This window comes from Cebus imitator, unplaced genomic scaffold (genome assembly GCF_001604975.1).
Source record: "Cebus imitator isolate Cc_AM_T3 unplaced genomic scaffold, Cebus_imitator-1.0 Scaffold621, whole genome shotgun sequence".
In the NCBI taxonomy this organism is placed as follows: Eukaryota; Metazoa; Chordata; class Mammalia; order Primates; family Cebidae; genus Cebus; species Cebus imitator.
Genome location: NW_016107936.1, coordinates 413643 through 428203, shown reverse-complemented (window position 1 = coordinate 428203; position 14561 = coordinate 413643). Strand labels below are relative to the sequence as shown.

General features: G+C 46.5%; 1 protein-coding gene across 1 annotated transcript in view; it reads left to right on the top strand.

The window, feature by feature from the left end:
- The window catches only part of TIAM1 (TIAM Rac1 associated GEF 1), a 240106-nt gene that overhangs the window by 2521 nt on the left and 223024 nt on the right, over positions 1–14561 (top strand). The window contains exon 2 of the mRNA XM_037734462.1: positions 3264–3445. The gene's annotated coding sequence lies outside the window, so the exon portion shown is untranslated. The remainder of the gene's footprint in view (positions 1–3263; positions 3446–14561) is intronic.

Below are 14561 nucleotides of genomic sequence, written 5' to 3'. Positions count from 1 at the left end.
TCCTTTTTCATTCATGGCGTTGTTTGTACCTTTTCTCCTTCAGTCTTGTTAATATATTATCAATTTTATTGGTCTTTTGGAAGAACCAACTTTGGCTTTTGGTGGTGTCTTAATTGGAATACAAACAAAGGCCACCTCCTTTCTTTTCTTCTTTTCTTTTCGAGATGGAGTTTCGCTCTTATTGCCCAGGCTAGAGTCCAATGGCATGATCTTGGCTCACTGCAACCTCCACCTCCTAGGTTCAAGTGATTCTCCTGCCTCAGCCTCCCAAGTATAGCTGGGATTACAGGCATGCACCACCACACCCAACTAATTTTTTTTTTTTTTTTGTATTTTTAGTAGATATGGGGTTTCACTGTGTTGATCAGGCTGGTCTTGAACTCCTGACCTCAGGTGATCTGCCCGCCTCGGCCTCCCAAAGTGCCAGGATTATGTGAACCACCACACGTGGCCTGCTACCTCCTTTCTTGAGTTCATATTCATTTTTAAAATTCTGCCCCGTGGAACTCTGTCAAAAAAGGCCTGAAAACAGCCTTTGAAAATAAGCAACTGAGTTCCTTAGCTGTAAGTAGGAGGTCACCATGTATTTATCTTTGTATCTGTGACATAGATTATGTTTTTTCAGTTTCATTAAAATATACCTTCTGTTCGTGAACACCATACACAGCGGACCAAATTGTTCCAAGGTGGGTTTTGTGTTTTCATTGAGGCACACCCTGTGATATTGTTCTGGGAAAATGTAACTAGAATTTACATAAGACTTGCTGGTAATTTAATGTGAATTGTAGGTACTTTCAACCCACTTGACAATACAGATTTACCTTGTACGACAGCAGAACGAATGTGCTGTAATGACTCAAGAAGACACTTCATTTTGGTTCATATTTAATGCATGAGTCTGAGCATTTTAAAGTTGTCTCAGAACAGACTCTTTCTGCGTATATCAGAAACGATGCTGGTATCAGAAAGGCCTTGCTTTGAAATCCTGTTCTACCACTTTAGGCTGTGCGGTTTCAGGAAAATTGCCTACCCTCTCTGAACTTGTATTTCCCCAAATGTGAAATGGAAACTGATTGTGAAGTTCTACTATGAATTCAGTGAATAATGAGATTTCATTATGAATATTCACGTAAGGTCTCTATCCCTGCTTTGGCACAAACTAGGCATTTAACAGTGACATTGAGTGTTTTCAATGCAATGATGAACGTTTTCTGCCTCCGACCCTTTCTTGTCCAGTCTCCAACCTTCCCACCTCTCTCCATGCCTTTCTTCCAGAAAGGCAAAGTTACTGCAGTAGAAAAAAACGAAAACCATTTTCCCCATTTGTTCTCTCCTGATCATGGGCAAGTGCGTTATCAGAGTCACCTTCTATATTTTCAGTATTTGCATTGTATATTCCTAGTCAGTTATCCTACCATTTCTTTGCTCCAGTTTTGATCTTACTTTCCCAGGGTTTTTTTTTGTCTCTCCCAGTTTATCTCATCTCCTTGAGGATCTTACCCACTGTTCTGTTTTTTCCTTTCTTTCCTTTTTTTTTTTTTTTTTTTTTTTTTTGCCTGCCTTTAGTGTAAAAATGAAATTGAGTACAAAGCCCAGATCTTGGCAGCGACTGGGATGTAAGTTAGTGGGTTGCTTCTATGAAGGAAACGTTTGCTTAATTTAGTTACTCAAGAATTTAACTTGGAAGCCGGTCATGGTGGTGTGTGCCTGTAGTCCCAGCTACTCAGGAGGCTGAGACAGGAAGGTTCCTTGAGCCCAAGAGTTTGAGGCCGTCCTGGGCAATATAGTGAGACCCCATCTCTAAGAATTAAATTAAAACAAGAAAAGAATTAAACTTGGAGGTAGATGATGCTGGTGAGCGCCATAGCAGTTTGGTATTGCCATTGCATTTTCTGAGAATACTTTTTCAGGCCTTGGAGTTTCTAAGTACTTTTGGGGAAGTGTTGATTGTTTGGTGTTAAGGTTGATGTTGTAGCCAAAAAGGGACAATTAGAGCATCGGACAGAGGAAGCTGACTGGTTAATATTCCCCAACAAGGGAATATAGCATTACTGAGTTTGCCCAATCCTGAGCCATTGGTTCTTCCAAGGGTCTCTCATTTGACAAGCTCCTGGGGTATTAGGACCTTGTCCTATGTAATGGCATAATGAGTTAGCGTTTACTTATGCATCTAGTATTGCAAGGGACTGGACTGGGGATGGGAAGGGATTGTGAGCTGGGAAACGCCTTCATTTGCTTTCTGATGCTATGCTAAAGTCATTCTGCTTTGCCCAAGGAGTGAGTCTTGGTTTACATTTTGGGTAATGAATCAGCTTCAAGTGTGGAGTTATTTTCAATAAAGGCAGATTGACTAGCTGTGCCTGGTCTGGCCTGCCCGCGATGACCTGGTGGTGCTATTTTGTTCTAGCCGTTGCTTTCATGAGAATAGAGAACGAGAAGGCGACACCCGCTTTTCCGGTGTTCGTATTTTGCAACACCCGCTTCTCCGGTTTATTTTGGTGCCGTTGCTTGAGAACAAGTGTTAGCATGGCTTTCACTGGTAAAGCTTTTAGGGGAGAGATCATCACTTTTGGAAAGTTTTGTTTCCTGAATGGTTCAGGGTGGATTGATTTGTGAGCTCTTGTACTGAATCGTGAAGCTGCTTCCCGTACCTGTAGTCAGATGCTTCAGTATTGCATAAACCGTGAGATTTTGGTAGGCAAGAATCACCACAGTCGAGGTGCTTTCTACAAAGCTATAGATAACTAAGCCTGGTAAATGCTTCTTTTGTTTATTTGTTTATTTATTTATTTAGAGATGAAGTTTTATTCTTGTTGCCCAGGCTGGAGTGCAATGACGCAATCTTGGCTCACTGCAACCTCCGCCTCCTGGGTTCAAGCCATTCTCCTTCCTCAGCCTCCCGAGCAGCTGGGATTACAGACATGCACCACCACGCCTGGCTAATTTTGTACTTTAAGTAGAAGCTGGGTTTCTCCATGTTAGGCTGGTCTGGAACTCCTGACTTCAGGTGATCCACCCGCCTTGGCCTCCCAAAGTGCTGGGATTACAGGCATGAGCCACCGCGCCCATCCAATGCTTCCTTATTAAAATATGAATTGCTTATGGAAATAACAATACTAGATACTAATGTACTGAGTGTGTACAACATATGAGGTACTTTTCATGTGTTGTCATATTAATGTTTCTGAAGATAATCTTGCAGTCTCTAGAGGTATATAAAAAAGAAGCACAAATCCCATTACTTTCTTATGTTGCTCTTATAGGTGGAGTCACTGTGGACTGAGGCCCACGTTTCTGCACTTGAATCCCAGGAAGGAGGAAGAGAAGGCTGGTTGGTACCATGGGGTATGATGCTCTGAATCCTAGTCTCTCACCTAGGATGTGAGCAGTCCCTGCAGATGGCACATTTGGAGGTCTTGACAAAGCTTCTTCTGTCTCCAATGGGGTAAGTGTGGCATTTGCAGAAGGCTGGAGAATGAGGACTGAAGCTTTTAAAGTCTTTATTATCTTGATCCTGCCCAAATCCACCTTTTTTGGGGGACAATAGAAAGTTCATTGTTTGTGACAATAGTTTTGGTGGTTAAAGGGTTGCTGAGTTTCCCCAATTGCAATCTGAGGCTTTGAAATGGGTTTCCTGGGAACCTTTCCCATTCTTCCTGGGTGGTTCCCATGGTTATTTTGTTTTGGAGTTGGCCATGCATAATCCTCTGTCTTCCTGACTTTTCTTTTGCCTGCCCCCGTGATAGTGGGAAAAGGGAAGAAGGAATTGATTTGGATGCGGCTGGGGAAACTTGGTATCAACGTGCTGGTTTTGAGACTGATGGGCGTGGGTTCACCTCAGTTTTAATGAGACAGGGTCAGCATTGATGTAAACTGCTGAGTGCTTTTGTTCAAGTGGAATATTTCATGTGGGTCCCCCTGCTGCGGTGAAACTGGACGTCTTTATTGCATGACAGGCTTGGGGCTTTCACAGAACGGAGCAAGTGGTCCCTGTGCAACGCTCGCAGTTACTCCACGAGGAGAAATGTGCTTCAGGGGCCGGGCGCGGTGGCTCGCGTCTGTAATCCCAGCACTTTGGGAGGTCGAGGCGGGCAGATCATGAGGTCAGGAGATCAAGACAATCCTGGCCAACGTGGTGAAACCCTATCTCTACTAAAAATACAGAAACTAGCCCGGTGTGGTGGCGAGCACCTGTAGTCCCAGCCACTCAGGAGGCTGAGGCAGGGGAATCGCTTGAACCTGAGAGGCGGAGGTTGCAGTGAGCTGACATCGGACTACTGCACTCCAGCCTGGCGACAGAGTGAGACTCCATCTCAAAAAAAAAAAAAAAAAGAAAAGAAAAGAAATATGCTGCAAAGATCCCCTCCCTACTTCCTGTATGTGGCACAGACCCCTTCTAGGGAATTCCAGCAGAAAGGGCTGTTGTACTTCAGTTTTCCTTTGCTAAGTGGGAATGGTGATGTCTGCCCATGCAGTCCCCGTTTACGTCCTAGGAGGAGAATGACGTCGACCAAAAGGGGCTTTCTAACTATTCGAAGTTGCCCTTGTTCTTTTCAACTTTGCCTTCCTCTCGTGGACAAACCCATCTCCACCTTGTTAGCAGGTGACATCGGGATGCATTATTTTACCCTTACCAGGTTTGGCTCTTATGTTGGTTGGTCCAGAATGTGAACACAGCAGGAGACTGTGGACTTGAGAGAGAGCAAGAATGACAGATGCTTCCCGAGGTGTGGTTTTTGTAACTTTTAGCGTTTCCCACCCAGCATTCGGGTCCTGCATTGCAGATCTTGCTGGGACTTGCTCCTCCAGTCTTACCTGCTGCTCCGCTCTGCCTGCACCCAGACGCACAGCGGAGTAGCCACTCCCTTCTCTGAATGTACATAGTGGCTTGGAGCAAACTTCCTTTCAAGGGCTCTCTGGACAGAGGGCAGATAAGACCTCTGTGTGTGCACTCTTTTCAGGGTTAGCCCTTGCTAGGGATGCCCTGCAGGTACAGGGACTCCCAGGTAGTTGGTGAAAGGGAATCCAGCCCCTACGAGCACCCTCCAACAGAGAGTGGAGCCAAAGCTCTCACTTTTCCTGTGATAATACAGACTCATTGTATTATCATAATTAGGTTTCATGCCCTTTTCAAGGGGTAAAAATAATCATATAAATAATAATGGGCCAGACGTGGTGGCTCACACCTGTAATCTCAGCACTTTGGGAGGCTGAGGTGGTCAGATTACTTGAGGTCGGGAGTTTGATCCGGCCTGGCCAACGTGGTAAAACTCCATCTCTACAAAAATTAGCCGGGCATAGTGGCCCGTGCCTGTAATCCCAGCTACTGGGGAGGCTAAGGCTGGAGAATCGCTTGAACCCAGGAGGTAGAGGTTGCAGTGAGCTGAGCTCACACCACTGCACTCCAGCCTGGACGACAGAGCCATACTCTGTCTCAAAATAGTAATAATAATACCAATAACAACAACAACCGCCCTTTGGAAACACCAGCTGTCCTTGTTTGGCCCCTATCCTTTGGGTTCCCTTCACCTGTCTATTACATTTCCTTTCCCTGAGTGCTTTCACCCCTGCCCTCTTTGTTGGAGGGTGCCCACAGGGGCTGGATTCCCTTTGACTAACTACCCGGTAGTCTCTGTACCCCCGGGGCATCCTGAGGAAGGGCTAACCCTGAAGGTGCACGTATTCCAGGCCAAGCTGAGGTCTTATCTGCCCTGGGCCCAGAGTGTCCCATGATTTCTTTCCCTTCAGGATCTCCTCAGCCTATTTTCTGTTTTTCTCTGAAAACACTTCCTTTTTTTTTTTTTTTTTTTTTTTTTTAAAATGGAGTCTCGCTCTGTCTCCCAGGCTGGAGTGCAGTGGCGCAGTCTTGGCTCACTACAACCTCCACGTCCTGTGTTCAAGCGATTCTCCTGCCTCAGGCTCCGGAGTAGCTGGGATTACAGGCACACACCACCATGCCTGGCTAATTTTTGTGTTTTAGTAGAGACGGGATTTCACTATGTTGGTTGGGGTGGTTTCGAACTCCTGACCTCGTGATCTGCCCGCCTCTGCCTCTCAAAGTGCTGGGATTACAGGCGTGAACCACCGTGCCTGGCCAGCACTTCTTCTTCTAAGTAACCTATCCAAAGCAATAGCATTGGGAAATGTGGTACCAGGATTTGAACCCAGACAGCCTAGCCCCAGAGTCTGGTCTCTTGACCACTTTGCTATTGTGTGTTCCTCTGAGGTGGGCTGCTTGGACTTCTCTTTATACTTGCCCCAGCATGGTTCTAGTGACTGCCATGGTCTGCTTAGTAAATGCTACCTGAGTGAGTGGCCACACAACGCACCGGAGTCAGCCTTCCTGAGTCCTGTCTCAGGGTACCTGTCCTTGTCAGTTACCCCCAGTGGCCTCCCACCTGCTCTGTGCCGATTCAGATTTTACCTCTCCTTCAGGGTCAGCTCATGTCCACCTCCTCCTGGCTGCCTTTCTGGACTGCCCGGCCACTGTGATTTTTGCCCCTCAGAACCAGCGTTCCTTCTCAGATGATGTTACCCTTCAGCTCTCTCCCTGAAGTAGGATCATGCGTCCCTGAGAGCTGTGACTGTACCACCGTGTTAAGGGATTCTTTTGGGATTAAAACCTGGTCAGAGCTGTCTGAAGAAATGGCAGTGTTCCTTCCAGGTTCTGTGAGCAAAGACACATAATGAGGTTAAAGAGCAAAACTGAAAAAAAAAAAAAGCAGGGGCAAATCTAAAAATTGTCACCCCATTTCTGTGTGAGCCTGTGTGTGTATTTTCACGCTGCAGCTGCTCAAGTTGAGTCATAGAGTGGATGTGTCATCTCTTGGCTTCAGGCACAGTGGCTAGCCCATCTTCCCCCTGGAGGGAGCTTAAGCGCATTTATGTGATGAATAATGTGGATTCACCCCCAATACTTGGGATGCATTTCAACAGATTTCATGCAGATGGTAGGTGAAGCATGTCAGGCATCTTTTGTCCCCCGTTCGAAAGATAACAGAAATACCCCCAGCAGAGTCAGTGCACTTAGTTTTAGCTGATGGCCGGCCAAACGCTGCCCAGGGGTGTCTCGAGCTGTGTTGGACATGGTGGGTGCACCTCGCCATCCTAAGGCAGTGGAAGGAGGGCTGGGGCTGGAAAGGAAGATGCAAACGTTGAGCGCCTACTGTGTGCCTGGCATTCTTCTGCTTTGTGATCTCTAATAGAATACATGATTGCACTCACAACCCCTCTGCCTGTGCGTATTCTCATTTCCAAGTCTACCTGGTGGAACCCAGGTAGCTTGACTAAAATCTCGCTATTGTGGCGTTGACCCTGGACTTGAACCGTGTTTTATCTGACTTCTAAACTTGTGACTGTTCCCACACATCTTGACCTCTGGTTCTGAATATAAGCAGAGGCATTTAGATGAGGATGTCTAATGGTCATATTAACTGTAAAATTCGGAGACTCTTGAGTTTCTTTGTGTGTATGTATGTGACGGAGTCTCCCTCTGTTGCCCAGGCTGGAGTGCAGTGGTGCTATCTTGGCTCACTGCAACCGCTGCCTCCTGGGTTCAAGCATTCTCCCGCCTCAGCCTCCCAAGTAGCTGGGATTACAGATCTGTGCCACCACACCCAGCTAATTTTTCTATTTTTAGTAGAGACGAGGTTTCACTGTTTTGGCCAGGCTGCTCTCAAACTCCTGACCTCAGGTGATCCGCCCGCGTCGGCCTCCCGGAGTGCTGGGATTACAGGCGTGAGCCACCACACCTGGCTGGAGTTGATTTCTAATCTGAATCTTTTCTATGTTATCCAGTTCCTCTTAGCACTTCACTATGAACTTGTTAAAGTCTTTATTGTCAGAAATACCATGTTTAGGTTTAACTTTGGTGGGGGGCAGTCAGGTAATATTTTAAAAACTGCAAAATTAGGGATCTCATTTTATATTTAGATGCTCAATGCTCATCTGCAGGAGAAACATCTGTATCGGGCTGGTTCTTTGAACACCCTCAGGGAAGTTAAAGAGCTTGATCTTTCTCTTTGGGAACCGGGAGCCTCTCCGGGTAGACGGAGGACCATTCTCTCACTGTCTTGTTTTGTGGCACAAACGGCCTGGGTCTGATGCAGGATACCCTGGAGCCTTCCCTGGCCTGTCCCTCTCCTGCCCACGTAGCATAAACACTGGCATGGCAGGGACAGATGGCCACTCCAGGGACTCTTTGGATGTCACATTTGGTTGCCTGGGTAGGGGGTAGGGTGGTTGCAGCCAATCTCCACTGGGGGGAGGAGAGGCCGACTGGGAAATACCCCTTGACAGTGGGTAAACACAAGCTCACCTCCGGAAAGGCCAGGCGCCCCGGGACCTGTGCAGGCTGGGCGGTAATGGAGTCAGATGCACATAAGCGTGTTTGGCTTGGGAAGAAGCCAGTCTGCTCCAAGCACAGCCTTTTCTCTCTGCTCCTAATTGATGCTCAGCAGAGTTTGGTTTGCTTATGGAAATGGGAATGAACCGTGTGGGGACTGTGGAGGGAGGGATGGGCTGCAGATAACTACTTTCAGAGCTAGAAAAAAATTCTTTCCAGAGGTCTGGGTTAGCTTTACAGGAGGCGCAGGTGAGGGTATCTGAAATCCCCAGAGAGTCAAGAAAGAGCAGTTAGCCGCGCTTATCAGTGGGTTTTTTTTTTGCTGATCAAACAGCACCAATCTGTGTAATGAGGAGTGAAGCTTTGATGAAGAACAGCGAGCGCAGTGTCTCCTGCATAAAATCCCGTCGATTCAGGAGGCCGACTGGGGGAGAATCCCTTAAGCCAAGGAGCGTGAGGCTGTAGTGAGTCAGAACCACGCTATGGCCCTCCAGCCTGGGCAACAGAGTGAGATCCCGAGTCAAAAAAAGGGGAGAATAAAGAAACAGCACCCAGGCAGGGAGGGCTGGAGGCAGCAGAATCCCTCTTCAAAGAAAGCACAAGAGTTGACATTAGGTGAAAATAAAATGGGGTTTTCGTGGTTTCAGCTTTAGAAGAAACAGTGGGGGTGGTTGCAGTTGCCTGCATGCAAACCAAGCCTGGGATTGAATCGAAGTGGAAAAGCCTGTAGCCATAAGCGTTGATTGAAAGCATTTCCAATTCTCACCTCTGCGTTGTAACTATTGCTGTTTATCTAATGTATCTGCAGAAGTCCCAACAAGCCAAGGTAAGGTAATGTATTCAAGTTGGCAGAGTGACATCTAGTTACTAGGCCTCATATTAATTTTTTTTTGTGAGGGAGGATGGTATGGTTATTTATTCATTCTTTCAACAAATCATTTGTTGGGTAGCTATGAATATCATCTTTGGGGTACCATGTAGAATATCCTCTTCGGGGTACAGTGTAGCTGACAGTGTAGAAGGGAAGAAAAGATATACCATCAAGAGTTCATAAGTGTTCAGGCCAGGCGTGATGGCCCGTGCCCATAGTCCCAGCACTTTGGGAGGTTGAGGTGGGAAGATCACATGAGCCTAGGGGTTTGAGAGCAGCCTGGGCACTAAAGTCAAGCCTCGTCTCTATAAAAAAATAAAAAAGCCACGGTGTGGTGGTGCATGCCTGTGGTCCCGGCTACACAGGAAGCTGAGGCAGGAGAATTTATTTGAGTCTAGAAGGTTGAGGCTGCAGTGAGCCATGTTTGGGCCACTGCATTCCAGCCTGGGCGACAGAGCCAGACCCTGTCTCAAAAAAACAAAAAACAAAAAAAAAAGAGAGAGAGTTCATATAAGGGTTCAAATGAGGGGTATAAACTAGAAGTTTGATAAATTTGAAGCGTCAGGACATTTAACCTTCAAAGTAATCCAATGAGCTGTTATTCCAGTTTGACAGCTGAAGGAAAAAAAACAGGTGCAGAGAAGTACAATACCTCAGCGGGCTCAGCGGGCTCAGGTGGACAAGCCACGCCTGCCCAGATCCCTCCGCCCTCTGGGCAACTGAGAACCCCCAGCCTCTGTGGTCCTGATTTCCCTGTTGGTAGCTCAGTCAGTGATCAGTGCATCTGTGATATTTAATTCTTTTATTTATTTAAAATACAAATTTGTTTTGAGAGATGGGGTCTCATCATGTTGCCCAGGCTGGCCTTGAACTCCTGGCCTCAAGCAATCCTCCTGCCTCAGCTTCCTGAGTGGCTGGGACTGCAGTCACACATCGCCATGCCTGGCTTATTTACTTCTTTTTAAGAGTTGGGACAGAAAACCAATATGGACTGTTAGTATTTCTACTTCACCTTTCTCAATATTTAGAGGAATCTAGTTGGTGCAGATGTCTGATGAACCATTCAGTCACGAAGAGATCTAACCAACAGACTTTGTTTTGTAGGTCATTGGAGGGTGATTTTTTTTTTTTTTTTTTGAGATGGAGTTTCGCTGTTGCTACCCAGGCTGGAGTGCAATGGCGCGATCTCGGCTTACCGCAACCTCCGCCTCCTGGGTTCAGGCAATTCTCCTGCCTCAGCCTCCTGAGAAGCTGGGATTACAGGCACACGCCACCATGCCCAGCTAATGCTTTTTGTATTTTTAGTAGAGACGGGGTTTCACCATGTTGACCAGGATGGTCTCGATCTCTTGACCTCGTGATCCACCCGCCTCGGCCTCCGAAAGTGCTGGGATTACAGGCGTGAGCCACCGCGCCCGGCCTTGGAGGGTGATTTTGATGATCACATAAACAGTGTGAATGTGAGTGTGGGAGTTTTATCGCCAGTTCCCTGGTGGTGGTTTGAGCATTTTCTCTGGGTGGTTCCAGTGGCAGTGTTGACACCGCTAGAAGCTGTTCCTTCCTGCTTAGGGCACGGCAATTTTTCTCTTTTGGTGAAAAAAACAATTTTTTTTGAATGAAGTGAGTGAGGGTATTTCTGGTACGTTCAGTCATTTATGTTTAAACAAAATGATCATCATTATTAGCAAATAATGTGAGTCTTTTTGACTCACAAATGGTGTGAGTGCCCAAGGATGCTTAGTGTGGTAAATACGGGATGTGGGAGATCCATCTGCAGAATGTCAGCCCTGACTGGGAAAGAAGTGTTCAATGGAGGGCCTTGTCAAATGCCTTTTGCTTTGATGTGTAAAGCTGGTGTACCATAGCTGGAGATGCCCAGTCCTGAGGAATGTGGTAGGGCAGATAGTATTTATGAACGAAATATGAGGAGGTGAGCATTGGACTAGAAAGAGGTCAAGAGACCTGAGTTCTTACCTTGGGCTCTTCCCGACTCTTCGACCTTAGTTGAGCCAGTTGCTCAGGTCTGTGAGTTGCATCCTTCCGTTCCTTGAGAAGTATGGAAGTTTCTCCCTGTATAGTTGGCAAAGCCTGTAATATGGATATTATGTACTAAGACTCAACTTTTAGCTTTGATCGTGCTGGATTATATATTTGCACATTATTGATTTGTTTCTTTTAGTGTCAGATGCGGGGGCTGGATTTTTATATTTTTGGTGTTGTATTTTACACTGGTGTGTTAACTTCTGGTTGTTCTCTTTCTTTCCTTTTTGCTCTAAGAGTAGGGGCTTTCATGTAGGATGAAAATGAAAACTAAAGAAAACGTAGGATCTGGAAGTAATTTTGGGCAGCAGAAGCATTAAACAAAATGGGGAAATATACTATTTTGTTACTAGCCAGATGAAGAGAACACAGGAGTATATACTTGCATTTTCTCAGTAACTGGATATGTTAGACACGGATTATGTTTTCGCTGAGACCTTGCAGTTAAAAGAAAGCAAAAAGCAGATCTAGATGTTTCAATGTTTTCCTCTTCTCAAGAGCACATGAAGTCGCACTTAAATGCGGGTTGCCTGCCTCTCACTTCCATAATTTGAAATCAGACTGAAATCCTGCACGTGGGACCCTCATTCTGTGACCCCTGTGTATCTACCAGGCTTCCTTGCCAGCCCTCTTTTTGACTCACAAACGCAGTGGCTGTGACTGCCCAGGAATACTTAGCGTGGTAAATACAGGATGTGGGAAATTTATCTGCAAAATGTCAGCCCTGAGTAAGAAAGTCGTGTTATCCAATAGAACGCCCCGTCAAATGCCTTTTGACTTGATGTGTGAAGCGGGCATGGCACAGCTGGAGATTCCCAGTCCTGAGGAGTGTGGTGGGGCAGGCTCTGTCCTACCAGAAATGCATTTGGGTTTTAGAGATCGTTGTGAAATCGTTTCTTTTGCAATATCATTTAAGACACATTTGGGTTCTGGGACATTCTCCTTCCTCATTTTTCCCCTGGGAGTTGTTGTGGGTGATTGGGTGGGCCTGCAGGCTGTGACTGATGTGGCGAGCTCCCCTTTTCCAAGGGATGGACCTCTCTGACTTGTGATGCCTCCGTGATTGCAACTTTGGTTTAATCATTATAGGTGGATTTTGAGACTAATTGGTGGGATGGATGCTTACTTTCCTAATCCATGTCTACTCCTGTGTCCAGAAACTTGTAGGCATCTTTGTTTTAAAGTTTGTCATCATCTTTGCTGACGGCTTGGTTGAATCTTTGAAATGTATTCAACACCCAGCCTTATTTTTCTTTTTTTGGCACTGGCTGTGTATGGCGGCTGTGGTGGGTCCCTCACAGAACACCTGCACTGGGAGTACGCGCTGGGAGAAAACGGCCTAAGTATAATGGAATAGATGGCGAAGTCCCACAGACACGTTTATTTAGTGGGGACATTCACATCACATTTTACCTTTCAGAGTTTATAAATCCATCTGAAGTGCTTGAAAAAATCATAGTATTCGAAATGGATGCATGTGTGTATAAAACTAACTCTAGACCTCTTTGCCAAATTTAATTTCTCAGAAGTGTTTTAGAAGGAGGGACTTTCTTGGAGAGTATGAAGCCCGTTTTGTCTCCAGCTCATGAAGGTCATTCTTTTCATTTCTCTTTCTGTGTGTCTCCCCACGCCAAACTGCTATTAAAAACCTACAAAGGGGCCGGGCGCGGTGGCTCACGCCTGTAATCCCAGCACTTTGGGAGGCCGAGGCGGGTGGATCACGAGGTCAAGAGATCGAGGCCATCCTGGTCAACATGGTGAAACCCCGTCTCTACTAAAAATACAAAAAATTAGCTGGGCATGGTGGCGCGTGCCTGTAATCCCAGCTACTCAGGAGGCTGAGGCAGGAGAATTGCCTGAACCCAGGAGGCGGAGGTTGCGGTGAGCCGAGATTGCGCCATTGCACTCCAGCCTGGGTAACATGAGTGAAACTCCGTCTCAAAAAAAAAAACAAAAAAAAACCTACAAAGGGCTGGACGTGGTGGCTCATGCCTATAATCCCAGCACTTTGGGAGGCTCAGGTGGGCAGATCACGAGGTCAGGAGATTTGAGATCGTCCTGGTCAACATGGTGAAATCCCATCTCTACTTAAAAAAAAAAAAAATTAGCTGGGTATGGTGGTGCATGCCTGTAATCCCAGCTACTTTGGAGGCTGAGGCAGAATCGCTTGAACGAGGTAGTCGGAGGTTGCAATGAGCTGAAAAAGTGCCATTGTACTCCAGCCTAGCGACAGAGCAAGACTCCATCTCAAAAAAACAAAACAGAACTACAAAGAACCTTGGGAGGCCGAGGCAGGTGGATCACTTGAGGTCAGGAGTTTTAGACCAGCCTAGCCAACATGGTGAAACCCCATCTCTACAAAAATACAAAAATTAGCCAGGCATCATGGTACACGCTTGTAATCCCAGCTACTCAGGAGACTGAGGCAGAAGAACTGCTTGAACCTGGGAGGCCGAGGTTGCAGTGAGCTGAGGTTGTGCCATTGTACTCTAGCCTGGGCAACAAAGACTCTGTCTCAAAGCAAAACAAAACACATCCACACAAACTGCTCTATAAAATGGTCTTATGAAACAGCAAAAACATTCAAACCAAAGTTGAGGAGACACAGCACTGCGTTCTACTCATGGCATCTAGTAAAGTGTCTTTTGACCTGTATTCCTTCTCGAAGTTCTTTGCAGCCCGTCCGCTTGGGCAGCAGTCACTGGGCAGCAGGGAGAATCCCTGGTCAAGCAGGAGAATCCGATACTCTGAGAACTGGGATTTTCACTGGCAGCTTCATAGCTATGAAAGCACTGACTTCACATCCTGTTTCTTCCTGTGGCCACGTGCTGTGGCCACTAAGGATGCATTTTCTGGTAAACGGATTCATACGGTAGATTCCATGTGAGCCACACTTTCCTGCATTGAGGGTGGTTAGGGAGAGTAGGGCTTTGGTCACATTTGAAAATACTGTGATTGGGGACCACAAATGGTCAAATCCTGCTTCAGTCTTAAGCCCCTTCCCACAGGGAGTCACCAGGTCTATGTACCCAGGTACCTCAGCATGAAAGTCAGCAATTATGAGTTTTCTGGGAGCCGAACTCAGTCTTTCTCCTTGTGGGCTGTCTTTGACTCTTTTTTTTTTTTTTTTGAGATGGAGTTTCACTCTTGTTGCCCAGGCTGGAGTGCAGTGTTGTGATCTTGGCTTACTACAACCTCCGTCTCCTGGGTTCAAGGGATTCTCTTGTCTCAGCCTCCCAAGTAGCTGGGATTACAGGCATGCGCCACCACACCCGGCTAATTTTGTATTTTTAGTAGAGACAGGGC